Here is a 17,017-nt window from a genome sequence, read left to right as displayed (position 1 = left end):
AGAATACCTTATTTTTTATAATTATTTTCAGTTTACGAGCTATACGAAAAGCGTCATCAATTTTCCTATCTTGTTTTTATCCAGAAGTGTTATCTATTATCATTACATGTTTTATCCATCAAGGCATGTTCCAAATAATCCTTGGCTGTTTCCAGAAGTCAAATACATCGTTAAGGATGAAGATTTTCCATCACTGAAGATATTCGAAGTAACTTGACAAAACTCTGAAGGTTATGCCGCAACAGGAGATCCCAATGGTTTTGAACAATGCAATGTTCAAATGTAATGCAATCTGAGACAATGACGCACAGATGCAAAGACTGTAGCATCCGTATCGACAACTTTGGGAGGAAAAAAAAAAAACATTAATTTGGAATGTAACTTCTACCCTGCATGACAAAAATAAAAGTGTATTTATCTCACGATCCTATGTCACATGTATGTCATGTCACACATGTATGTAACTATGTGAGGGAAAGGGAGGAAGGTAGAGAGAAAATCCATAACGTCATAAAGACATGAATAGACAACGTCAATTTGTGTTTTAGTGTTCCTGTTGGGAATAACCATTTTAGCTCTTCCCGGGGAATGTTGTAATGATGAAATAAGTGAGGTACTAGTTTTACAGTTTTGCTGCCAAAATAGGTGTCTGATTGGAATTTAATGGATCCTTACTGCCCTGCTTTTTCCTTCTGCCTCGTGTTGTGTAAATTGCGTAAGCTAGGTTGCATGTAGGTGTATTTCAGGATAATTCCCACCCAGAGGAACTCTCTGAGAAAGTAAGAGTCATTAGATAAATATAATATTAACCACGGTCTCTCAAAAAATGCCAAGAGGGTGACGAATCCTATGACACACAGCACAGCTTCCTGAAAATCTTTTCTTTCTCCTCTCTGGTATCTCACAGAGCCGGGCAAGAACACTGCCTCCAGACCTCCTTTCCATCTAAAATCCCCCCTTTTTGCTCTTTCCCCTATGACCCCTTCCACACACATACCCCTCTGTTCTTTTTCTGCCTACCACTCTTATCTTCTCTATCTGTTCTTTTCTCACCGTACTGCTTCCTGAGATCAAATGAACTGGCCTTGGCTGCATTTGATTCCCTTTCTCATGCATTAACCTGGTCCTGTGCAATCCTAGGACCAGGGACACAGCACAGGTAAAAAGAAAACTCTCTTTTTCAAGGTGAGGAAGGGGAGAAGAGGCTGTGAATCCTGAAATATGAATTTTTTCCTTGTCATACCGATGTCTTACAAGCAGAATTCCATTTCACTAAATAGCAGTCGTGTGATGAGTGATCTCAACCAGATAAACTGTCAGGACAGCATAAAGTACAACATGACCTGACTATAGACTCTAGATGAACAGTTCAAGGACCACATATTCACTGGTATATACTGCTGCAGGCCCGCTGGGGTCTGGATAACTCGGTATTGATTTAAATGGATGCGTAAACAGTGTCATAAGAAGCTACCTCATCCCTGGAGCTACATTATTCCTGGGGTCCCTCCCCTTTTACATGATACCTAAGTACCACTTTTCTAGGTTTAAAAGGGAGTTGAAAGCCCCAGAAACTGCCAAAGACCTGATAATGAAAGTCAAGTATCCATTCCTATATCCCTACTCCCTCTCCCTCTCTTTGGACTCTGAACCCCAGAAGAAACACTGGGGATTGGAGGGTAGAGAAACTGCAAAGCAGAAATTCCCATGTATGATAAGGTGGCCAAATAAAATACAGTACACTGGGGGCACCTGGGTGGCTCAGTCGGTTAAGCATCCGATTTCGGCTCGGGTCATGATCTCACGGTTTGTGAGTCTGAGCCCCACGTCAGGCTCTGTACTGACAGCTCAGAGCCTGGAGCCTGTTTCAGATTCTGTGTCTCCCTTTCTCTGCCCCTCCCCTACTCACACTGTCTCTCTCTCTCTCTCTCAAAAATAAGTAAGTTAAAAAAAATTTTAATACAGTACACTGAATTAAGTCTGAATTTCACATAAAGAACAAATAATTACTTAGTATAAATATGTCCCAAATATTTCATGGGGTATACTTACACTTGAAAAAAAAAGTATTCATTCTTTATGTGAAGTTCAAATTTAACTGGGTGGTCCTGTTTGACTTTTCTCTGGAGATCTGGTAACCCTAATTTAGGACAATCAGTGAGGAGAATATCAACCACAAGTGAATATCTTAAGCTTAAAAATGAGAATTCTTAGGTATACACTTTCTCTTGAATTGCCCACTAAAAATGTACCTAAAACATCAGAATATTTAAAAAGGTGGGGGGGTAGGAAGAAAGGCAGTCTCTGAAAACAGCAGGATCAGGCAGAGGCAATCTGGAGTAGTAAGATGCTTAAGTAGCTGGAAATGTTTTGTTGATGTACTAGACATAGAAACCAAGTCAGCTTGTCCTCACAGCATACACGACGCTGTAGCCAGGTAACAATTTATTTGTCAGCTCAGCTTGCACAGAGGAGTGCACAGCCTTTTCTCCGTTTCTGGAAGGGAGATGGGAATTTCAAGGCAAATTGCTTGCGGGAACATTTTCGTTTAAAAATCTGAAAGAAATCTGCATTACCGAACTGAGAAGACAAATAGATCAAAGACACTATGGTAAAAGAGAACCATGCTGACCTGGAAAACTGAGGGGTGAAGGGTAGGCGTCAACCAAAGTGCTCAAAAGCTCATGATGTTTTTGTCTTGAAAAACGCTAATGTAGACCGAGTCGAAAAGTGAAGACTTTCAGTGATAAACACTGTCTAAACTGGCTTATTCTCACGTGCCTACCTTCAGTCCTGCTCATCCTCTTAAGAAAAGGAAAAGGAGTCTCAGACTAATTCTTCAGAGACTGAAACTATTGCAGCATGGGGGTGGGTCATTACTTTCAAAGAAAACATGGAATATATTTACATCTTATTTAAAAGGTAATTAAAAACAACTTCAATCAAATTAGTAAAAATTACTAGAATTGTATCCATAGATTTACATCTTATTTAAAATGTCATTATCAATGACTTCAATGAAATTAGTAAAAATTACTAGAGTTGTATAATGTATTTACATGGATTATTAATTACTAACAATCAAATTATGAAACCAGAAGATGTACCAGATCACTTAAGTTTTATAGCTGACATCAAATTTTACTTGTCTTGCTTTGCTTTTTTAAAAACTACATTTCCCCCAAAAGACAGATCTCATTCAAGCATTCTTCTTTTTTTTTTATACAATGTTTTAAAATGTTTGTGTATTTATTTATTTATTTGAGAGAGAGCAAGAGGGAGGGAGAGGCAGAGAGACACAGACAGAGAGAATCCCAAGCAGATTCCGCACTGTTATAAATTTTTTTTTAATGTTTATTCAGTTTTGAGAGACAGAGAGAGACAGAGCATGAGCAGGGAAGGGGCAGAGACAGAGGGAGACACAGAATCCAAAGCAGGCTCCAGGCTCTGAGCTGTCAGCACAGAGCCCGACATGGGGCTTGAACTCACAAACTGTGAGATCGTGACCCGAGCCAAAGTCAGACGCTCAACCAACTGAGCCACCCAGGCGCCCCGATTCCACACTGTTAGTGCAGAGACCCACACAGGGCTCAAACTCACAAACCATGAGATCATGACCTGAGCCAAAACCAAGAGTCAGATACTTAACCAACTGAGCCACCTAGGCACCCCTCACGCAAGCATTCTTAACAAAGTTTTAACAATCCAGGATTCTGCAGAGGCAATGAAAGACCCTTGGTTGGCCCCATCGGGCTGGACTGGGTCTGTGCTAGTTCAAGACAGCAGCAGCCCAGGAGGTGGGGAGTACAGAACCTCTTCCTGTGCCTGTACAGTGGGGGACTCATGGGGGATGGGGTCAAGGAGATTCAGCCCATGTGACAGCAGAGCTTCCGGGAGAACAGAGCTGGGGAACAAGGAGAGAGAAGCCCTTCAGTGTGTGAAACAGGATGAGGCTCAAGTGAAGGCTTAGACAGCAACAGGTGTCTCCTCTAAGGAAGCCTAACACTTATGCTATTCACGACTGAAAACTTACGCTGAAATACGACTTAAGAGTTGTGATGGTTAATTTTATGTGTCAACCTGACTGGGACATGGGGAGCTCAAAGTAAATGTTATTTCTGGGTGCATCTGTGAGGGTGTTTGCAATGAGATGAGCAGGTGAGTTGGTGGCCCCAGTAAAGCAGATCGCCCTCCCCAATATGGGTGAGCATTACCCCAACCATTCAAGGTCCAAAGAAAACAAAAAGGCAGAGGAAGGAGGAATTCTCCCCTTTTGCTTCCTCCCTGCCTGCCTGAGCTGGGACATCAGTGCCCTCCTGCCCTTGGACTGAGATGGACACCATTAGCCCATCTGGTTCTCCAGCCTTCAGACTCGGACTGAACTACACCACTGGCCTTCCTGGGTGTCAACCTTGCAGAATCAGATTTTGGGACTCCTTACCACCTGCAATCATGTGAGCCAATTCCCTAAAGGAATCTCTTTATCTATCTATATCTATATCTATATCTATATCTATATCTATATCTATATCTATATCTATTATTTATATCTATATCTATCTCCCATCGATTCTGTTTCTCTGGAGAACCTTGATTAATGGGAGAGTAAAAACAAGGCCATTAAATAATCACAGGGGGAAATAAACTTATTCCCACTCAACCTGGTGATCTCTTCCTGCACACCCCTTCTCCCCAGCCCCTCATCACTCACCTGTCTGAATTCCATTTCCCATTGAGCATTCGCTGTTTTAGAAGTGATGGCCCATGTAAAGACAGCAGCTCTTTTGAGGAGCCTGGGTGGCTCAGTCGGTTACGCTTCTGACTCCGGCTCAGGTCATGATCTCGTGGTTCATGAGTTCAAGCCCCACGTCCGGTTCTGTGCTGACAGCTCGGAGCCTGGAGCCTGCTTCGGATTCTGTATCTCCCTCTCTCTCTGCCCCTCCCCTGCTCATGCTCTGTCTCTGTTTCTGTCTCTCTCTCTCTCTCTCTCAAAGACAAATAAACATTAAAAAATGAAAAAGACAGCAGCTGTTTCTCATTTTAGCAGCTTACCAAACTGTACTCTCACTAAAGGCAGGAGCAGTCTCCCAGAGATCTTGATTTCCTATGGAGCCTAAAACCCAGAAGGGCTTTGCACATAAGGAGGAGTTTCAGGGAATTAACGAATGCAGTCTCCAAACTGCTAACATTCAAAAATGCTCATTAGTATTGTATTATTAACCTCAAAAACAAAACACCACCAAATCACAGAGAGAGCATCCTGCCTTTCTGGTTCTCTCCCTCAGAGAATGAGGCTGAGCACAAGGTCAGGGGAGTGTAGGGCAAATGGCGGCCTCCCGAGCTATGGGCCTGGCACCCTTTACCAGCCTTAAATTAGCCATAAAAAAATGGATGACAGTCCTGTCAGCATGCCATACACTTTGGTGAAAAGAACAAATGAAATAATATTGAAAAAATACATCTCCCTCTTCTCTACAATTGTTCATTTGATCTTTATCCCAAACCTACTTTGACAAGATTAACCAAACACTGAAAGCTGAAGGTACGAGACACGCAAAAGCCTATTAGGTTATCTAGTCCATTTTTTAGGCCACATGTACAGTTACATGTTCCCTATAGAAATATTTTCGAGAACTTTGTCTGCCCCTTTCCCAGTAGACTTCTCTGGATGTTTTAAAGTCTTTCCCGAGGAGCGTGTTCTAGTTAGGCACATCTTAAGACACCTGACAGTTTTTCTGAAGCTTCTATTTCAATTTGTCTTATTTAAATTTTGCCCCATTGCTCCTACTTAGGCCCTTTTCCCGTCACCATATTGTAGATAGTTTTCATATTCCTTTTTAGGCGTAATTTAACCATGCTTCACACATTAACTTGAGTAGACAGTATATGGTATAAATTACACAAAACAGCGATGTGTGAAGACATTCTGTGGTGAATAAATTAAAGCATTAATTTCAGACATATCAAACTAACACTTTTTAAATTTGTGGTTCCTATAATTTTCAGACCTGTTTCTGAAGTCTCTGCGGCAGGGGAATTAAATGGAAGAGATTAGTCCAAAACTTTTACTTTCAATTCATAGGTTGGAGAGCAGCCATTCCCATGAATATTCAAAAGAGAAAAGATTTTTTTTTTTAAAGGATTTAACACAGAGCGGCGCCTGGGTGGCTCTGTCGGTTAAGCGTCCGACTCTTGATTTTGGCTCAGGTCATGATCTCACAATTGGTGAGTTCGAGCCCCGCAGCGGGCTCTATGCTTCCTTGGCCTCTCTCTCCCTCCCTGTCTGCCCCTCCCCTACTCGTGCTCTCTCTCTCTCTCAAAATAAGTAAATAAACTTTAAAAAAATGTGTTAAATTTTTCTAAAAAAAAAAAAAAAAAAGAACACAGAGGGCTTACTCAGATTTAAGGAGATGTTGCCATTCAGACATAAAGTGAAAAAGACAGGGTTCAGCAACTCACCAGACATCATCACCACCAGTCTGGCAGGTAAGAGAGAACTGAGGGAGAGGGCTTCGTTGCCCACAGAGTGTTTGTGAAACTTGGTACGACGAGCCTGAATGGACTGAAGAAGGGCGCCTGTCTTCGGTATGGAGAGAAGATTGGCACAAAGAACCCAACTCACATTTAACCCAAAACTGTCCCGGCACAGGCTTTCCTGGGCTCCTCGGGTTTCTAGTTTCTACAAATGATACGGAACCGAAGAATGGACCAGGGACTGGCACCAAACCACATACGCACACAATTCCTCTCGAGGAGTGAGACTCGAGAAAAAGAATCGAGTTGGTCCCTGTTCCCGGTTTTAATTTTCACCAGAGTGTTTACCACTTGGACCGTAGTTTTATTTAGTTTGCTTACTGCCTGTCGCCTCCAGCCCCCACCTAGCAATCTAAGCTCCACGCGGACAGAAACCTTTGGTTGTGCCTTGTCTGCATCTATATCCCCAGTGCCTAGGACACTGCCTGACCCACGGCAGGCAGTTAAGTATCGGATCAAGGAAGTCGCTGATTTGGCACCGATTTCTTCATTCACAGAGTCAGACAGAAAAATAGCACGCATATGTCCCTGCTGAAAAAGCTCCAGAAAAAAAAAAAAAAATTGTTCTACTATGGGAAGAAGTTTTTAAAATTCTTGGAGGTAGGCTTTGAGACAGTGTTATTCCTTAAAATATAAACTAGGAAGTATCTCAAATCTGACCAGCCTCAAACTAAAGGGGAGGCCCTGTGAGGGCAGGGGCCGCGTCGTCTTTGTCCCTCCGTGTGAGCTCATGACTCGGACCTGAGAAATAAGATCCAGTAGGAACAACTGACCGAGGCTGTGCCAGCCGCTCGTCTGAGCGCTCGCCCGCGTGAATTCACTACTTTCTACGATAATTCTATGCGGGGGGCACAACGATTCCCCCCAGCTCCCAGGTGAAGAACATACATTGTAAGGGAGTAAATAACCGCCCGTTATCAATGTTTGGTTTCTCAGCTCTAGACCCACCCTCCTTTGCCCGGCTTTGTGAGCTGGGACTGGCCGAATGTTAGGCAGCAGCCCCAGGATGGTCCTCCCTGACAGGCCCTGGCCCTCCGTGTTTGTTGGGCAGCAAGGGAAACCAGAAGCCAGCTTTGGGCGAGTCCCCAGCTGTACCCCGGGGCCACACCGTCCTCACAGAGAGCTGCTTCTGCAGAATGGCGCTACCTTCTGGAAAGTCCTTTCCCACCAGCGGGCTGCATGTTCCCGAGGTCCCCGCGGCTTCTCTGGAGAGGACTGACTCCCGGCCCGGTCCTCAGTTCCTTTATTGTCCCCTCTCCTCAGCCAAGGTGTGGTGGGTGCACCTTGTGGATCCCTTACACGCCTTTTACTCCTTTAAGTAGCTAACCTCCTTCCACTACTTAACAATTCTTTAGGTTCAGTTGTGCCTGGATAGAGCGCTGGGACGGTACTCTATTATTTCAGACCCCAAAGAGCTCCAGATTGTACCACGGGGAAGCGATCAGGCTGGGCTTCAAACGCAGCAAGTCTGAAACCAGAGGACACACTCCAAACTCTGATACTACACTGTCTCCAATTTGGGGAGAGAATCCAGGTTAACTCCGCCCACAGCCCAGACACCTCTGAGGATGCAGATATGAGAACCGCAGTTACAAGGGCCAGACACTGAATCACGTCTCCTCTGGTACGACACGGATTAACACTACACGACCCTAAATCTGAATAGCTCAAAACCCTTTTACATGCAGAATTCCACGACTAGACAACTCTGTAGAGTTGAAAAGGCATATGTTATTGTTCTCATAGGTAAAGAAACTGAGGCCCACAGACAGTAAAATTTTGCACAAGCGGTCACACTCAAGTCTTCCAGCTCCCAGCCAGAACTTTGCCTATAATGTCACTATCTTACCTTGGGGTTTCGTTACACTGGAGTCAGTTTGACTGTGAGACTGAATGGTGGATCTCCAAAAGATCCGTGTCCAAACCCTTGAGGCCTGTGAACATGACCTTATATGAAAAAGGGATCTTTGCAGATATGATTACATTAAGGGGAGATAGGGAGTTATCCTGGAAAATCAGGGTGGCCCCTAAATGCCATCATAAGAGTCCTTAGAAAAGAGAGGTAGAGAGAGACTTCACACACACAGAGGAAAAAAGGTTGTGAAGCCAAAGGCAGAGATGGGAATGATGTGGCCACAAGTCAACGAATGCAAGTAGCCTCCAGAAGCTGGAAGAGGAAAGGCACAGAAAGTGGCAATGAACAGATTCTCCTCTAGAGACTCTGTAGGGAACACAGCCCTGATGACACCTTGACCATAGCCCAGAATTACTGATGCCCAACTCCTGGCCTCCAGAGAGACCAAATTCTACTGTGTTAAGTCACCAAGTTTGTTGTAGTGTCTTACAGCAGCCTCAGGAAATTAATATACTGACAAATTCAAGTTTAAAAAAAGTTTATACAGATAGAAAATATCTAAACATGACATAAAGTTTTATGAAATTAGCTTCATTAAAAATGAAGGATGTTAAGACCATTGAGAATGAAAACACGAGCTACATAGAAACATAAGATCTTCCAAAACTGAATAAGGGAGAAATAGAAAAATCTGAATAGCTCAATTACTAGTAATGAAATTGAACTGGTAACCACAAAACTCTCAAGAGACAAAAGTCCAGGACCAGCTGTTTTCACAGATAAATTTAAAGATGACTGAATTCCTATGCTCTTCAAACTATTCCAAAAAATAGAAGGGGAAGGAAAGCTTCCAAATACATTCTACAAGGCCAGCATTACCCTGATACCCAAACCCAAAGACACTAGAAAAAAGAAAACCATAGGCCAATATCCCTGATGAACATAGATGCAAAAATCTTCAACAAAATATTACCAAACTACATTCAACAATACTTTAAGAGGATTATTCACCATGTTCAAGTGGAATTTATTCTGGGGATGCAAGGATGGTTAAGTGCGTGTAAGTGAATCAACCTGACATCCTACATTTTAAAAAGTGAAGGACAAAAATCATATGATCATCATGATGGATGTGGAAAAGCAATTTGACAAAATTCAACATCCATTTATGATGAAAATGCTCAAAAAAGTGGATTCCAAGGGAACGTTGAATCATTATGCTGAGGCCGTATTTGAAAAACTCACAGCTAACATCATACTCAACGTTAAAACCTTTAAGATAAAGAACAAAACAAGAATGTCCATTCCCTTCACTTTTATTCGACATAGTACTGGAGGTCCTAACCACAGCAATTAAACAAGAAAAATAAAAAGACATCGGAATTGGTAAAGAAGAAGTGAAACAGCACTATTTGCAGATGACGTTATACTGTACATATAAAACCCTAAAGACTCCACCAAAAAACTATTCAAAACAATAAATAAATTCCATAGTTGCAGGATACAAAACCGATATACAAAAATAGGTTGTGTTTCTATACACTAATAACAAAGTAGCAGAAAGAGAAATTACGAAAATAATTCCATTTATAATTATATCAAACAGAATAAAATACCTAGGGACAAACTTAATGAAGGAAAAATGAGGAAAGATTTGTATTTTGAAAACTACAAAACACTGATGAAAGAAACTACAGACGACACAAACAAATGGAAAGATAGTCCATGCTCATGGATGGGAAGAATTAATATAGTTCAAATGTCCCTAAGCAATCTACAGATTCAATGCAATCCCTATCAAAATACCAATAGCATTTTTTCACAGAATTAGAACAAATAATACTAAAACTCGTGTGGAACCACAAAAGATTCCAAATGGCCAAAGCAATCTTAACGACAAAGCTGGGTTATCACAATCCCAGATTTTAAGAAATACTACAAAGCTGTCATAATCAAAGCTGTAAGGTACTGGCATAAAAACAGACACATAGATCAAGAGAACAGAACAGAGAGCCCAGAAACAAACCCATGCTTTTATGGTCAATTAATCTATGACAAAGAAGGAAGAATATATAACAAGGAAAAGACAGTCTCAGCACAAAATGGTGTTGGGAAAACCGGACAGCTACATACAAAAGATTGAAACTGGACCACTTTCTTGCACCATATGCAAAATAAACTCAAAATGGATTAAAGACCTAAATGTGAGACCTGAGACCAGAGACTCCTAGAAGAAAACATAGGCAATAATCTTTTTGGCATTGGCCTTAGCAATGTTTTTCTAGATAGATCTCCCCAGGCAAGGAAAACAAAAGCAAAATTAAATTATTGGTACTATACTAAAATAAAAAGTTTTTCCACAGCAAAGGAAACCATCTATCAAACGGTCTGTAACATACTGAATGGGAGAAAATATCTGCAAATGATATATCTAATAAGGGGTTAATATCCAAAATACATGAAGAATTTATACAACTCAACACCAAATAATAATAATAGTAATAATAATAGTAATAATCCAATTTAAAAATGGGCACAGGAACTGAATAGACATTTTTCCAAAGAAGTCATCCAGATGGCCAACAGACACATGAAAAGATGCCCATCATCACTCACCATCAGGGAAATGCAAATCAAAACCACAACATGGTATCACTTAACACCAGTCAGAATGGTCAGAATCAAAAACAGAAGTGGGACGCTTGGGTGGCTCAGTGGGTTGAGCACCCAACTCTTGATTGTGGTTCCAGTTATGATCCCAGGGTTGTGGGACAGAGCCCCGCATCAGGTTCATGCTGAACATGGAGTCTGCTTGAGATTCTCTCTCTCTCTCTCTCTCTCTCTCTCGAAGAAGAAGAAGAAGAAGAAGAAGAAGAAGAAGAAGAAAAAGAAGAAGAAGAAGAAGAAGAAGAAGAAGAAGAAGAAGAAGAAGAAAGAAAGAGAGAGAGAGAGAAGAAAAAACAAGTGTTGGCGAGGATGTGGAAAAAAAGGAACCCTCATGAACCATTGGTGGGAATGTAAATTGGTGCAGTGTGGAAAATGGCATGGAGGTTCCTAAGAACATTAAAAATAGAATTACCATATAATCCAGTAATTCCACTACTGGGGTATTCACCCAAAGAAAATGAAAGTAATAATTTGAAAGGACATATGCACCCCTACGCCTATTGCAGCATTTACAACAGCCAAGATACAGAGGCAACCCAGGTGTCCATCCACAGATGAAAGGATAAAGAAGATGTGGTATAGATATACAATGGAGTATTACTCGGCCATAAAAAATTGAGATCTTGCCATTTACAATAACATAGATGGATCTAGATGGTACAATGCTAAGTGAAATAAGTCCGTCAGAGAAAGACAAATAGCATATAATTTCACTCATATATGGAATTTAAAAAACAAAACAAACAGGGGCACCTGGGTGGCTCAGCCGGTTAAGCATGGACTCTTGATTTAGACTCAAGTCATGATCTCACAGGTCATGGGATTAAGCTCCATGTCAGGCTCTGTGCTGACAGCGTGGAGCCTGCTTGGGATTCTCTCTCTCCCTCTCTCTCTCTGCACCCCACCTCTCTCTCCCAAAATAAGTACACTTAAAAAAAACTATTTTAAAACAAAACAGAGGGGGGAAAAGCGACAAATAAAAGAACAGAATCTTAAAAACAGATAAATTGGTGGCTGCCAGAGGAGGGATGGGTCGGGGAAAAGATGAAACAGATAAAAGGGATTAAGAGCCCACTTATCTTGACGCACACTGAGTAATGTACAGAATTGTTAAATCATCATACTGTACACCGGAAACTGATGGAACACTGCACGTCAATATACTTCAGTTAAAAAAAGAAAAAAAAATGTACAAGAATATCCATTAACAGAATGGGTGAAAAATATTCTGGTAGGTTTATACACGGCAATGGAAGACAGAACTGCCACTATACCCAATATGAATGAATCTCGCAGATATAAAGTTGACCAAAAGAAACCTGAGCCAAGATAGCATACACTACAATTCCATCTATATGAAGTTCAAGAACAGGTACAAATTGAGCTGTGGTTTTGGAACTGTGGTTTCCCGGGGGGCGGGGGTTATCTGCAGGGAGGGACCACAGGGAGCATGCTGGTGGGCTGGAAATATTCTGTATCTTAATCTGGGGCAGGGAATTTACATGGATGTATATCAAAATAAAAGAAACTGATTGAGGTGTATGCTTCAGATTTATATTCTTTACTGCATATAAGTTAGATCTCAAAAAAAAAAAGAACATTAAATATTTATTTTAAAGAAATGACAGAAATGTAGCAAGGTTAATGCACCACATTCAAGATTGTCAGAAAACCAGTATACCATCCCCAAGTTGCACTAAAAATTAGTCTTAGGATTTTCCTCATTTGCAAAATTGGAATAGTAGTATCTACCAACCTCATATAGCAATTCAGAGAATTAGACAATGTATAAATATCTTTGCACTCCTATAAGAGAAGTCCTATATAAATATAAGGTAGTATTTGTGGAGTGTTCTAAGATCTCATTTTCACTTAAGTAATCTCTTAGAGATACTTCTTCCTTTCCTTTAAAATACAATAACTAGGGGTGCCTGGATGGCTCAGTCGGTTAAGCGTCTGACTTCAGGTCATGATCTCGTGGTTCACGAGTTCAAGCCCCACATCGGGCTCGGTGCTGACAGCTCAGAGTCTGGAGCCTGCATTGGATTCTCTGTCTCTCTGTCTCTCTGTCTCTCTCTCAAAAATAAAGCACTAAAAAAAAAAAAAAAATAAGTAAAAGAATAAAATAAAATGTAATAACTAAAACCCATAAAGTAAATGAAAGATGAACTATGAGTTAGGCCAAAAACAAATTGATAAATTGGGACCAAAGCAGGGTTGCCCATTCTTTCCATGACCTTCCTGATGGGGAATTGTCATGAAACTGAAAAGTCAATATTTATCTTTATTAAAGCTTCCTGAAAGATTCCAGAATCTACCTAGGACAGGATTTTCAATTCCAGACACTCCAAGCAAAGATTTATAAAGTTTTAAATCCAATAATACCATCCTGCTTATCTCCTTTTTTGAAAGTTATTAATAAAACAAACAATGTTTGGATATAATCATCATCTGTATGGATATAAATAGCATGGTTCAAATCATAGTTCCTCTAAATCAGAGCTGTCCAGTGAGGTAGCCACTAGCCACATGTGGCTATTGAGCACTTGAAATTTGGCTAATTTGAATTGATCTGCCCTCCAAGTATAATATACACACCATTTTCAAAATTTTGTACCAAAAAAAGGACGTAAAATATCTCATTAATGTTTATATTGATTACATGTCAAAATGGTATTATTTTTAATGCACTGGGTTAAAGAAAATAGATTACAATGAATTTAACCTGTTTATTTTTAGTATTTTTAATATGGCTAATAGAAAACTTTAAATTCTATGTAAGGCTTGCATTATATTTCTATTGGACAGCAGGGATCTAAAGAAAGATGGAAATTTTCATCTCAACACAGAGTTTTCGAAAGGGTTTTAAGAATTAGGATTAAGACTGCTTAAATGTTTTCCGGCCAAACTACCTGTCTTTGTCAAAGATTATAATCTATGTTTAATCTTTATAATCAACTGAGTTTTAGGATGGTTTTATGAGGTTTGGCCTCCATGAAGTCACAGAACATTTACTGGTTTTCCGTGAACCTTAAATAATACATAAACCTGCAGTTCTAAAACGTTTGGGGGCTTTGTACCGTTGAGGCAGAGAAAGGACCTTAACAGATCTCCAACATGACTTTCCAGGATACCCTAACCCAAAAGCTATATTCAATCAAGCAAAAATGATACTGCTATGAATTGAATTGTGTTCTCCCAAATTCATAGGCCGAAGCCCTACCCCCCAATATGATGGTACTTAGAGGGCAGGACTTTGGGAGGTAATTAGGTTTAGATGAGGTCATGAGGACAGGGTACTGATGATGGGATTAGAGTCCTTATAAGAAGCAGAAGAGGGGCGCCCGGGCGGCTCAGTTGGTTGGGTGATCAACTCTGGATTTCGGCTCAGGTCGTGATCTCACAGTTCATGAGCTGGAGGCAGAGTCCGGCTCCATGCTGGTGGCGTGGAGCCTGCCTGGGATTCTCTGTCTCCCTCTCTCTCTGCCTCTCTCCTGCTTGCACTCTCTCTCTTCCTCTCAAAAAAAATAAACATAAAAAAAAAAGAAGAGGAAGAGACCAGAATTCTCTCTCTCTCTCTCTCTGCAACAGGGAGGACACTGTGAGAAGGCAGCCATGTACAAGCCAGGAAGAGAGCTCCCACCAGGAACCGAGCCTGCCAGACCTTCATCTGGGACTTGTAATCTTCAGAACAGTGAGAAAATAAATTGTGATTCACAGTCAACTGTATTTTGTTATGGAAGCTCAAGCAAACTAACACAGAGACCTACTGCTTAAAGCAATCTTTTTTATTAAATGTCATCATTAAGCTTTACCTATATACATTTTGCTACGTAAAGCATGGTGATTTGCACCCTGTGATGAATAAGAATAAAAAAGTATTGATTTTCTCTAGACGTTAACAGGACAGGTCTGACCTCTGGCCTCTGTAGACCACTCACTCACAGACCATCTTTGTTGAGCCAGGAGAAAGGGGTCAAGGAAAATGATTGTTATTTAAAAACATTATTACTTTAAAAAATTTCATCCTTGATTATATTGAAAATATTTTCTTCAGTAAACGGAATTTATATTTCCATTCTAACCGAAAATGCAAAGTTGCTCATCTCTCCCCTAGGGATTTGCTTCTTGGTGGCACTTTCAATGGTCTCACCACAGTTTGAGCATAATAAAATCTCATTTTATGCTCCAAGGCAGGAAGCATCCTAAAAGCTCCTCAACCAGTATAGTACACAACCTTGTGGCTTTTGGACTAACATTTAGACTTCACAGGGGCGCCTGTGTGGCTCAGTTGTTTAAGTGTTCGACTTTAGCTCAGGTCATGATCTCACAGTTCGCGGGCTCAAGTCCCTCATCGGGCTCTGCACTGACAGCAGGGAGCCTGCTTCAGATCCTCTGTCTCCTTCACTCTGTGCTTGCACTCTGGCTCTCTTTCTCTCAAAAATAAATGAACATAAACATTTTTTTAATAATTTATAAATAATAATAGACATCACAAAAAAGAAAGGAAACAAAATGGTGTGCTTGTTTCCTTAGAAACATTCAAAACATCTTCAGATGTTCACTGCCTGTTTTCTTTTAACTTTTTTTTTAATGTTTATCTAACTTTGAGAGTGAGAGAGACAAAGTGCGAGTGGGGGAGGGGCAGAGAGCGAGGGAGACATAGAATCCGAAGCAGGCTCCAGGCTCCTAGCTGTCAGCACAGAGCCTGCTGTGGGGCTCGAACCCACAGCCCATGAGATCATGACCTGAGCCAAAGTCAGACACTTAACAGACTCAGCCACCCAGGTGCTCCTACTGCCTGTTGTAAAGAAAGAAAGAGGAGGGGGGAAATGGAAGAGAACCAAATAGCACAGTTGGTTTAATCCCTGTTATCACTTTAACCTCTTTTGCCACCTTTTGGAGCTCCAATGGGTCCAAGTACTCCAAGAAAACTCCACAAAATTTTGTTTGTCCTACACATATTCTCTGGGAAAAGGACCCTGAGCTTTGAACATAATCTCCAAGGAGGCAGTGACCAAAATAGGTTAAGAACTTCTGTTTAAGAGTTTACTTTGGTGACCTGCATGAACATTTCTCCTTGAACCTGGCCAGGTATAACCAGCCGCCTCACTTGATGCATACCACCTAAGACCTCAGAATGTGTACCAGGCCCTGCTTCCACTATTTAATAATGACCTTGCGCCTTGGTTTTGTTTCCTGGTGTGTGTATGCTAGCTGCCTCCAACTTCTCCCTTCCTCCAAGTTGTCCTATTCTGTGTACCCCAGCTAAATAAGAGTGGACCCAGATGGCTGTCTCCTTATCTGAGAGAGACCCCAGGGTGAAACTTGTCATATTTAGCAACATACCCTTTTCTCATACTCCTCTCCACTCTTTTGGGGCCATCTGAATTTGCCACGGTGCTGGATGGGTCGTCCGTTTCTCTATTCTCTTTTTATTTAGGTCTAGGAACCATCAGTTTGGTGAGGCACCTTCAAGGACGTCAGATCGCAGTCCTGTACCGCCATTCCCACGTGGTGTAAAATTCTCTTGCATTCCCACCCTAAGGATGTTGTGAGAAAGAAATGGCGTGCTCTTAGCTCCCCAGAGAAGATTATATAAAAGTAATAAAAGCATTCTGTTGCTGTCGATTCTTTTGGCACGATTACACCAAGTCGCAGAGTCCCCTGCACCTGCCTTGACCATTCCTTGCCTAAGAGTCAGCAGAGACACAAGCACCCACTGACGTTGCGCCCCTCACTCCGTCCACCCTCTCCAAGCCCCACATTCCAAGTTGTCTCCTTGAATATAACTCCGGATCTTCCTACAAACCCCTTTGTACTGATGTAAAGAATTGAAGCTCACTCTCTCCTGTACTCTTCTCACCGGTAAATTCTCAGATCTCTTCGTTTCCTTGCAGAGCGCAGAGGGGTAAGTTGTGTATGCGTGTGTGTGTATGTGTGTGTGTGTGTGTGTGTGTG

At 41.4% G+C, this 17,017-nt stretch overlaps 1 protein-coding gene across 2 annotated transcripts in view; it reads right to left on the bottom strand.

The window, feature by feature from the left end:
* The window catches only part of PRPF18 (pre-mRNA processing factor 18), a 232,731-nt gene that overhangs the window by 84,695 nt on the left and 131,019 nt on the right, over window positions 1–17,017 (bottom strand). The gene's annotated exons all lie outside the window — the stretch shown is intronic.

The sequence above is a fragment of the Panthera uncia genome, chromosome B4 (genome assembly GCF_023721935.1).
Source record: "Panthera uncia isolate 11264 chromosome B4, Puncia_PCG_1.0, whole genome shotgun sequence".
Classification (NCBI taxonomy): domain Eukaryota; kingdom Metazoa; phylum Chordata; class Mammalia; order Carnivora; family Felidae; genus Panthera; species Panthera uncia.
The sequence above is the reverse complement of the archived record's forward strand: the minus strand, read 5'-3'. Positions and strand labels throughout refer to the sequence as shown.